Below are 18,698 nucleotides of genomic sequence, written 5' to 3'. Positions count from 1 at the left end.
CACTACGTGCCCTTTCACCTCCCATGCGCAGTGGCCGTGCATGTGGTTGGGGATGTGGGGGCACCACCATATCCACTGGTACGCCCCGGTGGGTTGCAACGTTGTGCAGGACACATGCTGCCACTATGATCCTGCGCACTACTGGGGTCGCATATAGCAGCTGCCCACCAGAGCGGTCCAGGGAATGTACACTCTACTATACCCCAGGTTGCAATATGGGCTGTGTTGTATCTTACCTCGGGTGGTGTGGTGGGGTTCCGAATTGGCATCATCATGGAGGTGCTCAGAGGGTAGGCACTGTCCCCTGGGGAGGTGATGATGGCTATCATTAGTGGGGTTTTCACATTACTCAGTATTTGACATGCATGCATGTGCAGAGGCATTTATACTCACCAATCAGCCATGTGTCGCCATGCCGCCTAGCTTCCAGGTCCTGGTTTAGGGGTGACATTCTGAAAATTAAACTATCATGGCTTGACCCTGGATAGTTGGCATATACTGAAGTGATGATCCCCTTGGCATCACATACTACCTGCACTGATTGAATGCCAGTGCTTGCGGTTTCAATATATGTGCTCAGTGGCCCTGGGAGGATGTAGAGCCACATGGGTGCAATCAATGGCACCTAGTACATTGGGGAAGTGTGCCACCCCGTAAAAGTCCTGGACCACGGCCTGCCTTTCAACAGGTGTTCTGGGCATGTATATGTGCCTGCGGACTGAGGGGCGTGCACTCATGATGGCCAACACCTGGTGTAGGAAGTGTGACTGCGTGGCCTGGGACACACCCCCCAGTATGGCACTTGTCCGCTGAAATGAACCAGTAACCAAGAAGTGCAGTACATTGAGCACCTTTTCCAAGGGGCTCAGTGCTTGCGAGCACAGGGTGGGTGATTTGAGGCCATCCTCCCACTCACTCACAGGTCGAGGATTATGTGTGGTGGAAACCTGGTCATCAGGCATCCCAAAAAGGCTGTTCTTGGGTAAAGAAATGCGGGGTCTGACTATCCTCCTCTTGCGGTGTCCGACGACCATTGCTGCGAGGAACGGTATATTCATCGTAGCGTCTGAGCTTGTTTGTTGTTTGCGCGCACTTTTATGCTGCGCGGGGCCGCTTACGCCTGCTTCCTGCTGACGTCCGTGTTTCCGTATTAGCGTATCTTTTTTGGCGCATGCCTTTCCCCTGTTCGATTCCATAAATACGTGTTGTTGGACCGGCGTGTGGGTGTTGCGAGCATTTACCTCCTGTACTTCCCCCGTAACGTCCACATTTTCATGCGTTGTTCCCCATTCTGCGTGTTATGCCCAATGTTATGCCCACATTTCTTGTGTGTGCTGCACTATGTGGGCTTTCCCTGTGCACGTAGCGCACGCCATTTAATGACGTGTGCGCCCACGTGCGCCACCCACAATTTTAGCGCACATCCCAGTATTTACATGCGCACTGAATTCCATGAATCGATGTGCGCGGCTTTGGCACGTGTGTGCCGCGATTTACACGCTCGCGCTGCGATTTTTACGCTTGCGCTCCCCTTTTCACCGCACATTTATTCCATGAATCGGCCCGTAAATTACAGATTTATTTCTCAGGATTTAACAATTGACTATAAAACTCTGAACTTTCGTCAAGACTCAAGGTGCTGAAGAGCGTTGGAATATTGTATAACAAAGACGTGTTGAAAAAAGGTCTCAGTGTCATCTAAAAATGAAAGGACAAAAACAGTGATGGGTGTTGGGTGGCAAAAAGTGTGATCATGTGTGCCATGATCAAGTGTGATCATGGCAGAGCCTTATAAAATCGGGGAATGTAGGTGTCAACATACCAACACGTGGTTTGATGCGTCTTCGGACTGGGAAGTAATGGTGGACTACCAATCGTATAGTTTTTCGGGGCTTGTAGGCAACTGCAAACAAGAATTAAGTATGCTTAATATAGCCTATTCTTAGTTAGGCATGGAGATTAATAAACAAACACATTTTTTGGCTGCATGAGAGGAATACCTGGTAAGCCTAAGCTTTTCGGCACGGAGAATGATGAGGCAGAATGTCAGCAATGTGTGGCATTGGTGGTACTGTAGAAGGTGCTGAGGTGAGAAGGGAACAACAGATATTGATACACTGTACACAGCGAGTCATATGGATGCAAAATAGCACAGTGCCCATATGTTAAAGGAGGCACTTACCAGTAGGGCTGCAATTTGATGTAAGGCAGTGGCTGTCGCCTGTAAGTGTGTGATGGCTGCGGCGGAGCAGTGTGTATACCAGTTGGAAACAGGAGTTTTAGTATCCGGAACCTACAACGGATACACAGATATCTAAATAAGGGAAGACTTACAATGAACGAAAAAATGAAAAGACAACCAAATCTGATTGGCGTAAGATATCAATAAAGCACCAAGAGGCGCTATCTGGCAAGACAAAAATATATATTTAATTCCGTAGGTCGGTGTCAGAGTGGGATGCAGGATGTAGTTAGGTACGTGAGCTAACAAGGCGTGTTAATAGACCACATGGTGACACTGGCGACTCAATTGCAAACCTTAATGCGCATAAAAGTAAAATGCTGTGTCTCATAGGAGAGACATGGCACATGTTGCGGGTGTCTGCATTTCATCATTTACATAGTCACTGCCTGAGGTAGCCTGTGCGGTTGTGTAGGAGTCGTCATATGACAATGTCTGTGTATGGGGGTTGGGGTCATTCATGTCATATATATTAAAGTCGTGCTCATAATAATCAGCCATAGAATAATTCAGCAATGGGGCTCTAATAGTTTTATTCTTGTACAAGGGGGTGAGGTTAGTAGGGGCATTATGGGCCCAGATTAGCTTTAAGCCATCCCATATCAGGTGAGAACCTTCTTGTATCATTTTTACTCCTCCTCCCCCCTCTTTTATATCTATAGAAATACAAGCAATTGCCCACTATAGCACTAGACCAAACAATAATGAGAAAAACAGTATTACAGTAAATCCTATTCTACACTCAGAAGAGTACATTTTAGTGCTACGTATGCTTCTCCTATTGCTATCTAAAGTGAACGCCCCGACACACCCACACACAAAGCACGAACAGCCAGATCAGCCACCTTTGCGTGCTCCCCGGGTGCGAATACACACAAAAAGTATATGGGGTCCCCTACAAGCACTCCTGCATCTCGGCGACCCTGCACATGGTCCCCCATAACTGTTCCCGGCACCCCGACAACCTGTGTATGAAAAATTGTAACTCGGTCTAAACTCTGAAAATCTGCGTGCGAAATTCCGTAAGCCATTCCGACACCCCGCTACACTGCTTACGCGCACCCCTAAGTTCCATCGGAACCCCAGTTGTGTGCATGTACCCCAAAATCTGACATGCAACTCCACCTCCGCGCTCCAAATCCTACTTGCAAGTGTACTTACGCCTGCCTTTGGTTGGCGGATAATATGAAGGACTTGCATGGCCATTTTCTGCCCGAGAGGTTGTGTGATCGAATCCATGAATACGTTTTGTGCCGTGCAATTGTGGGCGTGCAAGGGACTGCCTAGAGGTCGTCTCACTGAATGCCCACTTTTCGCAAGTTCTTCCCCATTTCTGGTGTTCCGCCCCGTCCCAGCCTTATGCGCGTGCCACACCCACGCTGTGCGTGGAGTCTCGCACAAGGCCCTCGACGGCTCGCAAAGACGTGCCGAACCAGTGCGAACTCCGTGCAAGTCCATCAAAAGTACTGCGCATTTGTTTCCATGACTGAAGACAGATTTGCGCAAGTACCCTATTTTCCGTTCAAATAATTCCATGAATCAGCCCCATACTGTCTAAAATTCAGAGATGTGGACTTGAGCGCCTACCTGGCATACCCCCTCATAGATTGGGTACCAGGATGCAAACCTGATGTGGGCCTCATCAACTTGGTGAATGACCCCCAATTCATAGTCCCAGCTTTTGATCCACTCCAACATTATTTTGAATGCATTCAGTAAATAGAAAATGTAAACCTGAAGTATGTTATTAATTATTAATGTATTACTTTGATTGATCTCCCGCTTTGTGCTTATTGTGTTTTTATATACTCTATGCCTTGTTTCGGAGTAGGGAATGGGCAAACAGAAATAGGTGCTGTTGAATGTTTGCAGCATTTAACTGTACTTTTTTATTTATTTATCTAGCTCTGCTGTTTTTAGAATCAATACTGTTAGTAGTGGGTTTATTATTTTCTGATTTTATGAGATACAGACTCTCTCAACTGCACTTCTGTGTTAACCTCTAGTGCACTACATATCCCAGAATGCATTGACATGCTGATATGTAGTGTATAGAAAACAGGCATATTTAGCTGAGCTCACAGCAGCATTTGTGAAGACATCCCATGCTGCACACAGGAACCAACTTCAGTTCGTTCAGAACCCGCCCCATACAGCTGCAGCTGGTTCAAAAGTGCTGTTCATCTGGAAGCTGTACTTCCCTGGCTCCTTTATCCTCCCCACCAGTCGACAGTTTAGGGTTAAGGCCTATTGTTTAGTACCGGGGGACAGCAATGCTATACCTGGACAGTGTGACCTTGGCAGTCATTTCTGCCATTCATTCACTGTAGGAGGAGGTTTTGGCATTGAGCGCCTACCTGGTGTACCCTTGCTAGAATGGGGACAAAGTTTAGAACCTGGCCGGTATCTCATGAACTGCTTTTTATTGTATGTGGTTTAATGTATTCTAATTTTATTGGGTGCGGGTAACAAGTCTTGGATATCGGTGAATGTGTTCAGTATTTATTACTACTTGTTTATTATTTTCTACTCTCCTAGCAGGGATCAATGAACAACATGGGTCCATATCAAATATGCATCCGCACCCCTGTATGGCATTTTCAGTTAAGAGCCATTTATGGAACAAGGATGGTGCACGGGCACAAGGTTTAACTTTTAGCCTTGCAATGTTTTACCTAAATCTAATGGTAGCAAGATGGCAAGAGTAGACATTTCCCTAACAATTGCAGGAGTTGAGGTCACCCCGAAAGAAGCCACTGTGGAAAAAGTCTCATAAGGTGCAAGTCTATTCTGAGGAGAAGATGTTGTTTCTGACTGCACGGTCCATTGAAAATTATCCTGGTGCATCGGCATGGGGGCATCCATGCGGGTGTTCATTAGCGTGCACCAACAAGTCTTTGAAGCTGTGGCCTTGGCAAGAACAAAAACAAACATGAAGCATGTTAATGTCATGATCTCTCATGAATGGGAACTCACAGGAACACAATAAACAGCACTGTACCCCCAGACTTCCAATGCCAATAGAAAAGGAATGCCACCCTTGATGTGATTGATACCATACATTAAAGTCGTTTAACTTACCCTCTGCGATAAAGTTGATCGTGTTCTACTTCTTAGCCTGGGTCTTTGGGAGGACGTGCGCCTTCTTGATCTGTTTGATCTCCATTCAAAGATCAGAGTCATTTACAGAATGGGTCTGATCAAATTATGGGTTCAGATTTAAAACAGCAGGATTAGAGGGGCATTGGCCACCCCCCACAAGATGGAGGCATGATCCGAGAACTCTCCACCTCACCAACCGTTTCCCCAAAATAATTAGTCTCCTTAACACGAAATTACACAGAGCGAAATGCACTGACCTCAGAGAGCTTAGAGTCAAGGCAAACTATGCCACCCACAAGATCCAAAAAAGATAATATGATGCAGGAGGAATAAAATGTCGCCTGGAGTCGAAGTCGTGGAGCAGCCGCAAACCACATAGGCGGCACTGGAAGTGTAGTGTGCCAGCGGATGAGAAGCCTAAGAGGGAGCTGCAGTTAGTAAGGTGTGACAGAGAAGTGTGCAGGGGCGAGACCAGAGTGCCCAAGATCAGCTGCCTTACCAGGGAAGGGAATCTGGCATGCAAAGGAGGACCAGAAGAAATGGACTGGCTGAGCCACAAAGGTGTGCAAAGCACCAGAAGGGTATGCATTAATCTCCTGCAAAGGGAACAGGGAGCATACGCCGCCATCGCAGAACATTAATAGTAGTAGAATGAGAAATAGGACTATGAGTCACAGCACAGCAGCCAAGTTGAAGGAGGAAACGCATTTTTTTTAAAAAACCGTCCTGCTTGAAGCCAAGAGGGACACATTGATCAAAACAACATATCAGGATGATCTTAAACTTAAACCACTGAAGATCAGGATGGAAAATGAAGTATATAGTAAAGATCATGAAGCTGGAGAACAATATTCACGGTTATGCTACAAAGAAAGCACCCACGGGAGACTACAGAAACATGAGGAGCTCAAATAACGACCCCTGCCCTCTGAAGGGAGGGGAGAAGCCCGTCTATGGGATCCAGACAGGGCGGCACCCCAGTGAAGACTGAGCTTACTCTAAAGCCCTAGGAAAAAGACGGCATGGCAGACCAACAGAACCCTAAAGCAAAATGATTGTTGGAGACGTCAAAACTGGACCTGCTTTTCCAACAATTTACCAACTCAATGATAAAAGGCATGGATGAGCCTGCAAAGGATGCACATGTAGAGATCAAGAATTTCAATTCTGAAATGTGCATGTTTACTGAAATATTGGTGGAAGTGAAAGAGAGGTTGGGGCATGCAGAAGAAATGCTGGACAATGTTTATGTGCTCCAAGCACAGAAATCGCAGATGAAAACCATGAAGAATGAGTTAGAAGACAATTAGATACATATAACAACTTCAAAAACATCAATGATTTTAACATACTATACACTCTAAAAAAGTGTCATTTTTCAAAACACATATCCCGACATGTTTCAGTTCTTCTTGGCTTAGGATGCATGAACTTTCTTCCTAATGCCATACGACCATGGTTTTGTCTCCATGGTTGTTTTTTTATGTCTGTACAGATCTGTGAACTAGATGAGCTATTTATTAGCTTTATGTGAATTGAATGAGCAAACTTGATTTATGGAGTTTGAAGCTACGCTGTGTGTACTTGGACACTAGCACTACTCAAGTCCCATCTGGAGGTAATGTAGTTATTGTTATATAAGACAGGTCCATGGGAACTTGTACCCAATCCTCAATACACCATTTTGGTGGTTTTTGAGTGTTAGTTAAACAACGCGACTCACTATAGCTGATGGTGGTGTATGTTATTGTCCGTTGTAGGAATCTACACATTGAAATTGGTATCCCCCTTTTTCGACCCTGGATTGCATGGTGGTGACTAAAAGCTTTTGTGTAAAGAAGGTCTCCCCTGAAGAAAGTTCATGCATCCTAAGCCAAGAAGAACTGAAACATGTTGGGATATGTGTTTTGAAAAATGACACTTTTTTTGAGTGTATAGTATGTTAAAGTCGTTGATGTTTTTGAAGTTGTTATATGTATCTAATTGTGCGTAATTTAGCCGAAGAGGTTCTGGATATATCCACCATGTGGCTAAAATCTTGGGTCTTGTTTTTTTAGAACTGTTTTTGAGTTTTTTACTGGATAATGAAATAAAATTGTTAAATTGATAGAAATGTATTGTGCACCAACTCGATTTTTTCAGGACTAATTGAGGACGCTATATAACACCAAATCGCTTTAGATGAGAATAGGTAATAGGTTGTCTATGAACATGGCCTGACAAAACCTATCAAATTATGGTAACTTGGACATGCAATTTTAACACTTGGCTACTTGTGGATGTACGTAGACAAGGGATCGCACAATACCTACATAGCAAGAAAGAAAAGCTTTACACTGCACACATGGCAACACTGTGGGCTCTGTCATTTATTGTTGCCACAATCATTGTTTTAAACCTTTCCCAATAAATAAAAGCATACAGACAACAAAAGGAAATCATCTGTTGCACAATCCCCTCAGCCTTCAAACATTCATTTTTCTACCTCCCTAAAAGGCAGACACAAAGATAATGGGTAACAAGGCTTGTTTCCCTACTTACTCAAACTTTGTTTGCCTCTCAGTAAAGAGCTTATTTGTGGCAAGGTGACTCCATGTCACCTGATCCTTGGCCTTTTGTGTAACAAATCACAGCATTCTTGGAATTGTACTCTTTCGACTGAACTGGATTATGAAAATCCCAGTGGTGTTCAGATGGCATGGTGTCACTTATTTGAATGCCCTAAAATCTCCCTTAAACAAGAAAATTAGCCCAATAAGCTTCTAAAGACCATAAATGAATAAAAATTCCTCCCCTCCTCATATTACACATTCCTTTGCCATTTACTTTGGGCTCCCACTCCTTCACCCAAAACCTCCAGCAGGCTATCCCTGGCCCTTTTGATAAAACCAGCAAAGAAAAGTTCACTTTCAGTTCAACATAGACGCCCAACCCTCCCTCACACAGTTTGAGCTTGTTTTGTTTTAAAAAGAAATGCTAAGTTGGGAGGTGGGAGCTTCCTTAAAAACCCTCTGAGCAGCATATTAAGCCATTGGCAGCATCATGGGAAGTATATGGATAAAGGCAGGGCAGGCTTTTCCCCCTGCCTCTGTTCGTGCATTGCTCAATGATGATGGCTCTATGCTCTTCCAGGGGGATATTCAAAGGCAACATGCTATGCCCCCTGACCTCCAACTGTGCCCTGAGTCTTTGTGCGATTTGGCTGCCCCTAGAAAAGAGTGTGTTGACCAGCATGTACTAACATCACTTAGGGAAGTGAACTGTTTGGCCCTTTTAAATGAGGTAGTGCATCGTTAGATGGATGGGGATGCAGAATGACTCTTACACTAATAATAAGACCGACTCAGGAAGCTGGCAAAAGTAATCTGTTTTATTTTCAATTGACTAAAACAGGGGATACAATGGACATCAACGGACGTCTCACAGCATAATCTCAAAGCATCTCACAAAAAATAACACTTTTATAGTAAAAACTCATCATACTTGACGCCATACTACATAGCAAACTAAGACAACCTATTTAGGATTGTGTCTGGTCTACAGGGAACATCTAAGTATACTTTCTGTAGTGGATTGGATTGTGATTGGGTCTGTATAGTCAGGTGGACAATTTATGCCCACCCCTTGTACAAGTCATCCACCATATTACTAAGATACATGACACACCATTGACTCTCAAACTATAGGTGTTAAAACTATTCCCCTGGTGGATACGATATGTCTCAATCACCCCCTCAATATGCACACAGGTAAAAAGAGCGAAATCCTACCTGTTCTTCAACTCTCGCTTTCAAGTGATATGAGTAATCCACCTGGCGCTCTCTCACAGTGTCGGTAAAATTCGACACTGTGTGAAAATGCTGGGGAAACCCTCTAGGGGAAGAAAATCCCGAAATGGGGGTGATGAAGAATCGGAAGCGTGCTGTCTTCTGTGGACTTCTAATGGGATGTGATGTTCTCTGTTAAGTTGTCCGTGGGGTGTCAGAAGTCTGTAGTTAGAACAAGAAGTAACAGTTAGTAATGAGGACAGAAATCACAAGAAAGGTTAAATGCGAAAATAAGAGGGAGGTTCTACCCAGGAAGGCTAGTAGAAGGCCAAACAGGTTTGCTCAATGTCCAACAAGAGAGACGTGAAGGAAAGAGGAATCCGCGTCCAGGAAGAAGGGTTGCCTGGGTGTTTTAGTTCGATATTGACTCGACGGGGCGAGTGCTAGTAGAGCGGAATCAGGTGAATGGGCTGGATAACGTAGATCCTGGGAGAGAGGGGAGAGATTCACGATCGTGTGGGATGTAACCGGAGCGCAGTCTCTGATAGCAGAAGCAACACGAAGCCGTTCTGTGTCGGCGCCAGAAGTACTTTCGGTTCGAGGATGGGCGGAGTCGGTTCTCCCGTATCCCGATCCTCTGGACCAACGTTCTGAGAAACAGCGGCCATCTTTGGAGTAGCTACTTGTAGATTAGCAACGTGACGCCAGCAGCGCCACAGAGAAAAGCGCTGAAAAATCCTGTGCCGATGGGAAATTGTAACAGTATGCCCCCTCTTATGGGAGAGAAACCCTGGTTTGCCAGGATGAAAATGATAAAACGCCCTAATTAGACGAGGAGCATGCACCGCCGAGGCGGGTTCCCAAGATCTTTCCGCAGGTGAGTATCCCTTCCAATCCACTAAGAATTGTAAGGTACCCCATCTAAAGCGTGAGTCGCAGATCCCCGACACTTTGTATTCTGGACCATCATCTGTAAGGATGGGTAGAGGGGTACTGGTAGTCCGTGGATGGAATTCGTTCCGGAGGTCTGGTTTAAGTTGAGAAACATGAAAAGTAGAATGAATGCGTTTCCACGAGTCTGGCAGTTGAAGTTAAAAGGCAGCAGGGCCTTTCTGCTTCAGTACTCGAAAAGGGCCAAAGAATTTAGGTGAAAGCTTTGAAGAGATTAGTCTTCTGGGGAGGAATCGGCTAGACAACCACACCCGATCTCCTACATGAATCGGTGGAGCCGAGGTGCGATGTCTGTCAGCGTGTTCCTTACTTCGGAGTTGTGTCTCTAACAGGGCTTTCTTGGCTTGTTCCTGTCCATCTTGTATGGTTTTGACCATACTGTCAATGCTAGAAACAGGTGAGGAAGAGAACCCATGAGTAGGAAATAAAACAGGGTGAAACCCGAAGGTGCAAAAAAAAGGGCTGCGCTGTGTAGCTGAATGGGTACTGTTGTTATAAGCAAACTCTGCTAAAGACAAAAGCCCTTTCCAGTTATCTTGTGCAGCTGAAATGTAACACCGAAGATATCCCTCAAGAGTCTGATTGAGCCATTCCGTCTGTCCGTTGGTTTGTGGGTGAAACCCGGAACTCAAGGCTCTGGAAATTCCTAGGGTATGGCAGATGTGTTTCCAATACTTGAAGGTGTACTGGGGTCCTCGGTCTGATATGATAACTTCAGGGAGTCCGTGAAGAGAAAATATACGATCAAGAAACACCTGCGCCATCAGGGGTGCAGAAGGGATTGCTGCTAGAGGAACGAAATGAGCCATTTTGGTGAGGGAGTCCACGGTAACCATGATGGTGTTACAACCTTCCGAAACTTGTAGATCCACTATACAATCTGTGGAAATGATCTGCCACGGTCTTGTTGGTATTCTTGTGTTCACCAGTTTCCCTGAGGGAGCTTGCCGGGGACTCTTGCTTTGTAAGCATACGGTGCATGAGGAGACATAATCCCGAACGTCCGTCCTAACTTTTGGCCACCAGTAATGCCTGAGAATCAAGTCTAAAGTGCCAGTGTATCCTCGATGTCTGGCCATCTTGGAATCATGACAAAGTTGTAAGACTTCTTTGTGGAGGTTCTTGTCTGGTACAAAGACCCTTTTATCTCTGCACAATAGTCCCTGATGAGGTGTTAGATGATATCTAATTACCAGTTCCGGATCAGACGATTCCCACTGCCTCGTTGCTGCTTCGATTTTTTGCAGAAACTCCTGTACGACTGGGATGCAGACCGTCTGGGGAAAAATAGGTTCAGGGTGGAATAGTGTTTCTTCCATAGGATCTCTCTGAGACAAGGCGTCAGCCTTTAGATTGGTTCTGCCAGGTATAAATGAAAAAGAGATACGAAAGGGGGAAAAAAACTGTTGCACGTCTGAGCATACTGCAATATGCGTAAGTTGTGGTGATCGGTCCGGACTTCTATGGGGAATCGAGCTCCCAATAGCAGATGTCTCCATTCTTCAAAGGCACGTTTTATCGCCAAAATTTCCTTTTCCAGGACGGTATAATTGATCTCAGCTGGTGTCAAAGTTTTAGATAGATAGGCTACAGGTTGTTCAATGTCATCGATTCCTGGTTGTAGGAGAATGGCTCCTAATGCCTGATGAGAGGCATCCGTTTCAACAATGAATCTCTTTTGTTGGTCGGGCATGATTAGGATTGGTGCCTTGGTGAACAATGTCTTTAGCTGATCGAAAGAGTGTTGTGTTTCTGAGTTCCAAAGAAACTGTACTCCCTTCTTGAGGAGATGTGTCAAGGGATGCGTTAGATAAGAAAAACGAGGGATGAATCTCCTATAAAAATTGGCGAATCCCAGGAATCTCTGAATGTCCTTGACGGACTTAGGAGTAGGCCATTCAATAATGGCTGAAACCTTGGTTGGATCCATAGCAATGCCTTTCCCAGACAATATGTACCCAAGGTATGCAACCGAGGGTTTATGGAATTTGCATTTCTCGATTTTGCAAAAGAGATGGTTTCGCTGGAGACGGGAAAGCACTTCTTGTACATGGGAAATGTGTTCTACTAATGAGGAAGAAAAGATCAATATATCATCGAGATAGATGATTACATAGTGTAAGGATATATCAGCGAAGATATGGTCCATAAATCATTGGAAAATGGCTGGGGCGTTAGACAGCCCGAAGGGCATGACTCTGTACTGGAAATGACCAAAGGGAGTACGGAAGGCCGTTTTCCACTCATCTCCTTTCTTTATGCGTATTAAATGATACGCTCCACGTAGATCGAGTTTGGTATAGATGTTGGAGCCTCAAACTGCTTCCAGGATATCCGGAATGAGGGGAATTGGGTATTTATCGGGCACTGTGATCTTGTTTAACCCCCGATAATCTATGCACGGACGGAGTTCTGTGGTATTTTTCTTCAGTATAAAGAAAAGAGAGGCAGCTGCTGGGGAGGTGGATTCGGTAATAAGCCCGTTTTGGAGATGTGTTTGTAAGTATTCCCTCAATACCTCCTCTTCCTTAGCTGATAATATGTACATGCGTCCAAATGGAAGGGGATTGTTGGGTACCAGATCTATGGCACAATCTTCTCTTCTATGCAGAGGTAGTTCGGAATACTCGTCTTGTGTGAACACAGAGCGAAATTGTTGGTATTCTGGAGGTAGGGTTGATATTTGGTTTAACAACGTTTTCTCAAGGCCCGGGCGGGTATCTCGATCTCCAGTGGATTGCGAAGGAGTTGCCTTCAGACATCTTGGGACGCAATTCTCGGAACCTAGGAATAGAGTGCCTGCTGTCCAATTAATGTAGGGGTTATGTAATCTTAGCCAGGGGAGTCCCAGAATGACAGGGTAATGGGCTGTCTTTATTATGTCCAATTCTAGGGACTCTTGGTGGGAAGCGATGGTCATGATCAGGATGTCTGTTTGTTCCTTAATGGGTCCGGAAACTAGCGGGCTGCCATCTACGCTTTCCACCGGGACAGACAAAGTTTTGGGGTTTCTGGGTATGCTGTGACTCTGGGCCCAAGAATCGTTGATGAAATTACCGGCAGCTCCACAGTCTACCAGCGCGGGCATGTTCTCTAAGCGAAGATTGCCCCAGGCGAGGGATATCGCTAGCACTACCATTCCGTTGTCTGTCATCTGGGTAGTCGTTTCCGTGCAAGTAGTAATGGGGGAACTTTTTGGGGATGTCGTACCCTGCACAGTTGTTCCCCTTACGGCCGGGCACTGGCGTTTCCCGGCTTCTTAGTGGGAATCAGATGGCACTCTTGACTGTATCAGTATTCGAGCTACAATACATACAGAGTCCGAGAGACTTTCTCCTAAAGCGTTCCTCTGAAGAAAGGGGCCATGCGCGGCTCCTAACTGCATAGGTTCCTCTGATATCATAGCCTTACTGGCAGTGGTACTGCCTTCTGGACATAGTCGACTGAGTCTACCCTTCCTTTTCTCCCAGTTTCTCTCCTGAAGCCGATAGTCTAATTGTATTACCAAGGAAATAAATTTGCTCATATTAGGTGGACGAGGAACTCGTGAGACTTCGTCCTTTAATTCATCAGACAAACCCCTTCGAAATATGGTCATCTGAGCGTCATCCGCCCAGGTGGTATCTGCTGCCATCTGTTTGAAACCAGTTATGTATGAAATAAGATCCTGAGAACCCTGTTTGAGATCCAAGAGATGCTCTTGGGCGGCTATGTTGACTTCTTGCCTTCCGAACATATTCCTTATGCTGTTACAGAAGGTGGGGTAAGAATCCAGTATTGGATTATTGTTGGTCACCAAGGGGGTGGCCCACGCTAAGGCTGCTCCGGTCATTTGAGATATCATGTGACCGATCTTGTCCCTGTCCGTTGGAAAAAAGGCTGCCTTAAATGCGAATTGGATGGTACAGGATTTGAGAAACTCCTTTACTTGATGGGGATTACCATCGAATCTGCCCGAGGGGAGAGGACCTGGTGGGGCTTCTGAACTCTGAGCAGACCGTCCCACTTGGTTCTTTAAAGACTGGTTTTCTTGTTTGAGAAATTGCACACTTCTGCAGACAAATTCTGCATGGCGGCAACCAGTTGTTGAACCTGTTGTTCCATTTTGTGTCTCTGATACCTATGTAGGGAGGTGAGTGATGCGTATCCTTTCTTTTAGGCGTTGCTTGCTGTTAAAACTATTCCCCTGGTGGATACGATACGTCTCAATCACCCCCTCAATATGCACAAAGGTATAAAGAGCGAAATCCTACCTGTCCTTCAACTCTCGCTTTCAAGTGATATGAGGAATCCACCCGGTGCTCTCTCACAGTGTCGGTAAAATTCGACACTGTGTGAAAATGCCGGGGAAACCCTCTAGGGGAAGAAAACCCCGAAATGGAGGTGATGAAGAATCGGAAGCGTGCTGTCTTCTGTGGATTTCTAATGGGATGTGATGTTCTCTGTTAAGTTGTCCTTGGGGTGTCAGAAGTCTGTAGTTAGAACAAGAAGTAACAGTTAGTAATGGGGACAGAAATCACAAGAAAGGTTAAATGCGAAAATAAGAGGGAGGTTCTACCCAGGAAGGCTAGTAGGAGGCCGAACAGGTTTGCTCAATGTCCAACAGGAGAGACGTGAAGGAAAGAGGAATCCGCGTCCAGGAAGAAGGGTTGCCTGGGTGTTGTAGTTCGATATTGACTCGACGTGGCGAGTGCTAGTAGAGCGGAATCCGGTGAATGGGCTGGATAACGTAGATCCTGGGAGAGAGTGGAGAGATTCACGATCGCGTGGGATATAACCAGAGCGCAGTCTCTGATAGCAGAAGCAACATGAAGCCGTTCTGTGTCGGGCGCCAGAAGTACTTTCGGTTCGAGGATGGGCGGAGTCGGTTCTCCCGTCTCCCGATCCTCTGGACCAACGCTCTGAGAAACAGCGGCCATCTTGGGAGTAGCTACTTGGAGATTAGCAACGTGACGCCAGCGGCACCACAGAGAATGTCCCGACGGGAAATCGTAACAATAGGGCTCTTGAATACATGGCCCTCTATAATTGGTTGGCATGCTTGTACCCTTCTGGAATGTTTGACCCGCTAACAGCACACAAGCTGGTACCCCAAGTGCTAGTGGGTGGACTTGACCATGCATCCCCATCCAATTAGCCCATCATTCATCATCACTCATGCCTTCTGCCATTTGAATTGTCTTTGAACTTGGCCTTGCAAAGTATCACTGCTCCTGAGAACAGAAGAGAGTACGAGCACATTCTTATCTTCAAGTCTCGGTGTTGCTTGCCCATGTTCTATTTTCATCTACCCCATGTGACAGGAGACCGCGTTTTAGCTCCTTTTTCTCATTTATTAATATTAAATGAGTAAAACTTGCCACTCATAGTGTCTTTCCATTGCACCTTAACAAGAGCTTGCCCCACTTCTCACGTTCTTTGTATCTCCTTGAATAGATAACCAGTTCTTGGCTGCCCCAACCCTTGACACTGGGCCAGACAGCCTTCTTGATCCTACCTCGAATCTCAGCTGTTTTCTCAGCTGCGCCATACTTTAATGGGTCCTGGCTTACTAAAGTTGTGACACTGAATATCCAGATTCTACACATGTATATGGATATTGATTGCACCGCCTGCAGTCTACTCACTACGTATGGCCAGCCTTCATTATTACTTAGTCTACTTGTGTTGCAGCATTTGTACAATTATAAAATGACTTATATTTTCTTCAGTGCTCTTCGCATGTGCAAACTTCATTTTGCACATGAAAGGTTACTCCATTCTTTATTTTGTCATCATATTCCATAAGGTTTATACATTCTCTTATTTGACCATTCTTCTTAGTGCATCGTCTTCACCTGATGTGACACCACCCATCTTCCCTTTTATTCATGTTAGACATCTTCAGGGATCTATCTTAAGAAACCATCATCTCTCTGTGGTTACACTTTATAGGACTTTCTCAATGGATACCTTGTTTCAAAGATCTTTCGTGGTATAGATATCATTACTGGTGTTGTGCATGTCGCAGTTTCCGGCTTCCAACATATAGACAGAATAGGGGCGGAACTTGTGGTAGAGGCAATTGGCTCCTCCTGCACAGAAGGGATATCAAGGCCAGACCCTACGATTGTGCTGACCCTATAACGAAAGCCCAGGTCAAAATACGAAACCATGAAACGTGGCAAGCCACCATACCACAGACAAATCTGTGGGGTGCTATGATGGGGGACCTTAAATTAATAACAATGACCGTAAGAAAATCGTAAGATACTTAGCCTCCAAACACCCAGATATCAGGTTAATTCGGGAAACCCATCTCCATAAAACTGATGCAGATTAGCTCTGCAGGGCCTGGGTGGGGCAGGTAAATCATAGTTGTGTGGCACAGAGCAATAGATGTGGTGTAGTGATTATATTCAGTAAAGCTTGCCCAGCCAAAGTAACCAAAATCTGTATAGATGGCGAAGGAAGGCTAGCAGCCATCAAACTGCATGTGAATAATGAGGCTGTCATAGTGGGCTTTATATACGCACCTCTGGCTGACAAGCAATCATTCCTCTCATACCTAAATAGAAAATTATCTGAAATAGACAGCACACAGGTTATTCTTGGAGGAGACTGGAACCTGGTAATAGATAGGCAGAAATAGACACAAATACAGGAATAAAAGGGACAGAGGAATCAGAAAGCAGCTAATGGAGGACCATGGGTTTACCGAACTCTGGCACCTCACTAACCCAAAAGATAGGGTGTACATTGTAAGAGGATTCAATTCAGCACTACAGCTAAGTTAACGCCTAGTCTAGAATACTGAATGAAAACCCTTATTGATATATCTTTAGGTCCAGTTCATGCGTTCTGGATGACTACCCCTGTATAACACCCCTCTCTTGGAATCCCCCTGACCCCACTGAGCCAAGAAGTAGTTCTGTTTTGCAAGTTTAAAAGGTTTATTTGATAATTTAAAATAGATATATATATCACGCTTTATAATAAATTAATAATTGAATAGCACACTTAATCTGATATGATAAAGATCAACAACGGAGAATCTGGCACTAGCACACTTCTTATAATCACTAATGAGTTGACATGAATGGATAAGGTAGCACACTGGTGAATAGGAACAAAAGTATAATGTGGTAGAGGATGCTTTATGTAAGCTCAGGTGGATGCAATATTCAATGAATGCAGTACAGAAAATACTCAATATGATTTCAACCAAACAATGTAATCACTTTTCTCTGGCAATCCACTCCCCCCCTCTTTATGCAATGCAAGGGAATGGGAGGAAAGCACGCAGTTCTCAAAATGCAATCAATGTAATTCAGTTCAATCCCCCCCAAGCTTAGACAACAGAAGTTTAAAACACAGATAGGAGTTTTGAAAACACAGGCCCAAATGCTTTGATATGTGCTAGCAATGGATGAGAAATATGCTGGAAATGCTTTTGAATTCCCTTTCAGAGGTTCAGGGTGAGTGGTATCTAGTTAATATTAGTCCAGGCTCACACTAGCAATGAGCAGGGATAGTTAGCAGGTTAAACGAATTTCTGGCAAATGGAAAGCAAACAGCAGCAGTTTTTACATGTGAAGAAATTGCAAATCGCGGTAAAATTCGCGGATGCGTGTTCCGCGATTGCGGTAAAACTATAGTAGGAATGCGGTTCTTGGTGCGATTCAAAGCTACGATTCTAAGCTATCAGAGGAAAGTTACTGCAAGTCTCTAGCCCAAACGGTCGCGGAGATATGAGCGATTTAATAAAGGTCGTTTTTGGGTTTGCAAATTTCAAAAGCTCAAAATGACAAGTGCAGCTTGCAACTAGAAATGACAGGTGACAGCTAGGAGGCAGTTCTACTTAGGTTAAATAGATTGAATTAGATGAATTTAAACTAAGAGATTGGTTCTACACAGTTCTGCTGGGTACTCACACTATATTCTTGAATTAAATGGGCCTCATCACGGATCTGGTCAGGGTTTTAGACTGGGCTTTGGTCACTCTCTCTGCTGGTCTGGGTCTCTCTGGTCTGGTCTCTTAGTACAGCACTGCTTTCTCTCTGGTCTGGTCTCTTAGTTCTGGATAGATTGATGAATTTGAAGTCTGGATCTCTGGATGTTGTATGGAGGTAAGTATGGATTTTTCCGGCAGAGCGTCCCGCTGCAGATGGATTTGGAAGGTCCCTATCTGTCCTGTCTGTCTGCTTTTATGTGTTTAGAATGTGGGTGTATTCTAGCATCACTGACCCTACCTCTCTCTCAGCTTCTAATTGGTCAAACTTCCATTTATCATTTGATTGGGGAATGAACTGTGAGTCAGAGTGATGTCATTTTACAGCCTGCAGAAAGTCCACTCCTCCTGTCAACTTACACACAAATCTAGATTTGAAACAAATACATATTTGCAGAGGTACATATTGTTTTAAATCATATGCACCCATCATGCATTACAGGAGGTATCCCCTGTTCAAACTCTGCTCTTCCTGGGAGCTTGCATTCAGAAATGGCACATATTTCACTTTTTAACTGATTTTGCAATTTCTGACATTGACCCAACTTTACATACATGTGTGCAGGGAGTAGGGACATTAACTGATGAAGTTTCAGATTTTTAACATGCATACATTTAGAGTTATATCCACTTTTCCGCTGACACC

This window comes from Ambystoma mexicanum, chromosome 2q (assembly GCF_040938575.1).
Source record: "Ambystoma mexicanum isolate Mex_15411 chromosome 2q, UKY_AmexF1_1, whole genome shotgun sequence".
NCBI classification, from domain to species: domain Eukaryota; kingdom Metazoa; phylum Chordata; class Amphibia; order Caudata; family Ambystomatidae; genus Ambystoma; species Ambystoma mexicanum.
Note: the sequence above shows the minus strand (reverse complement) of the source record.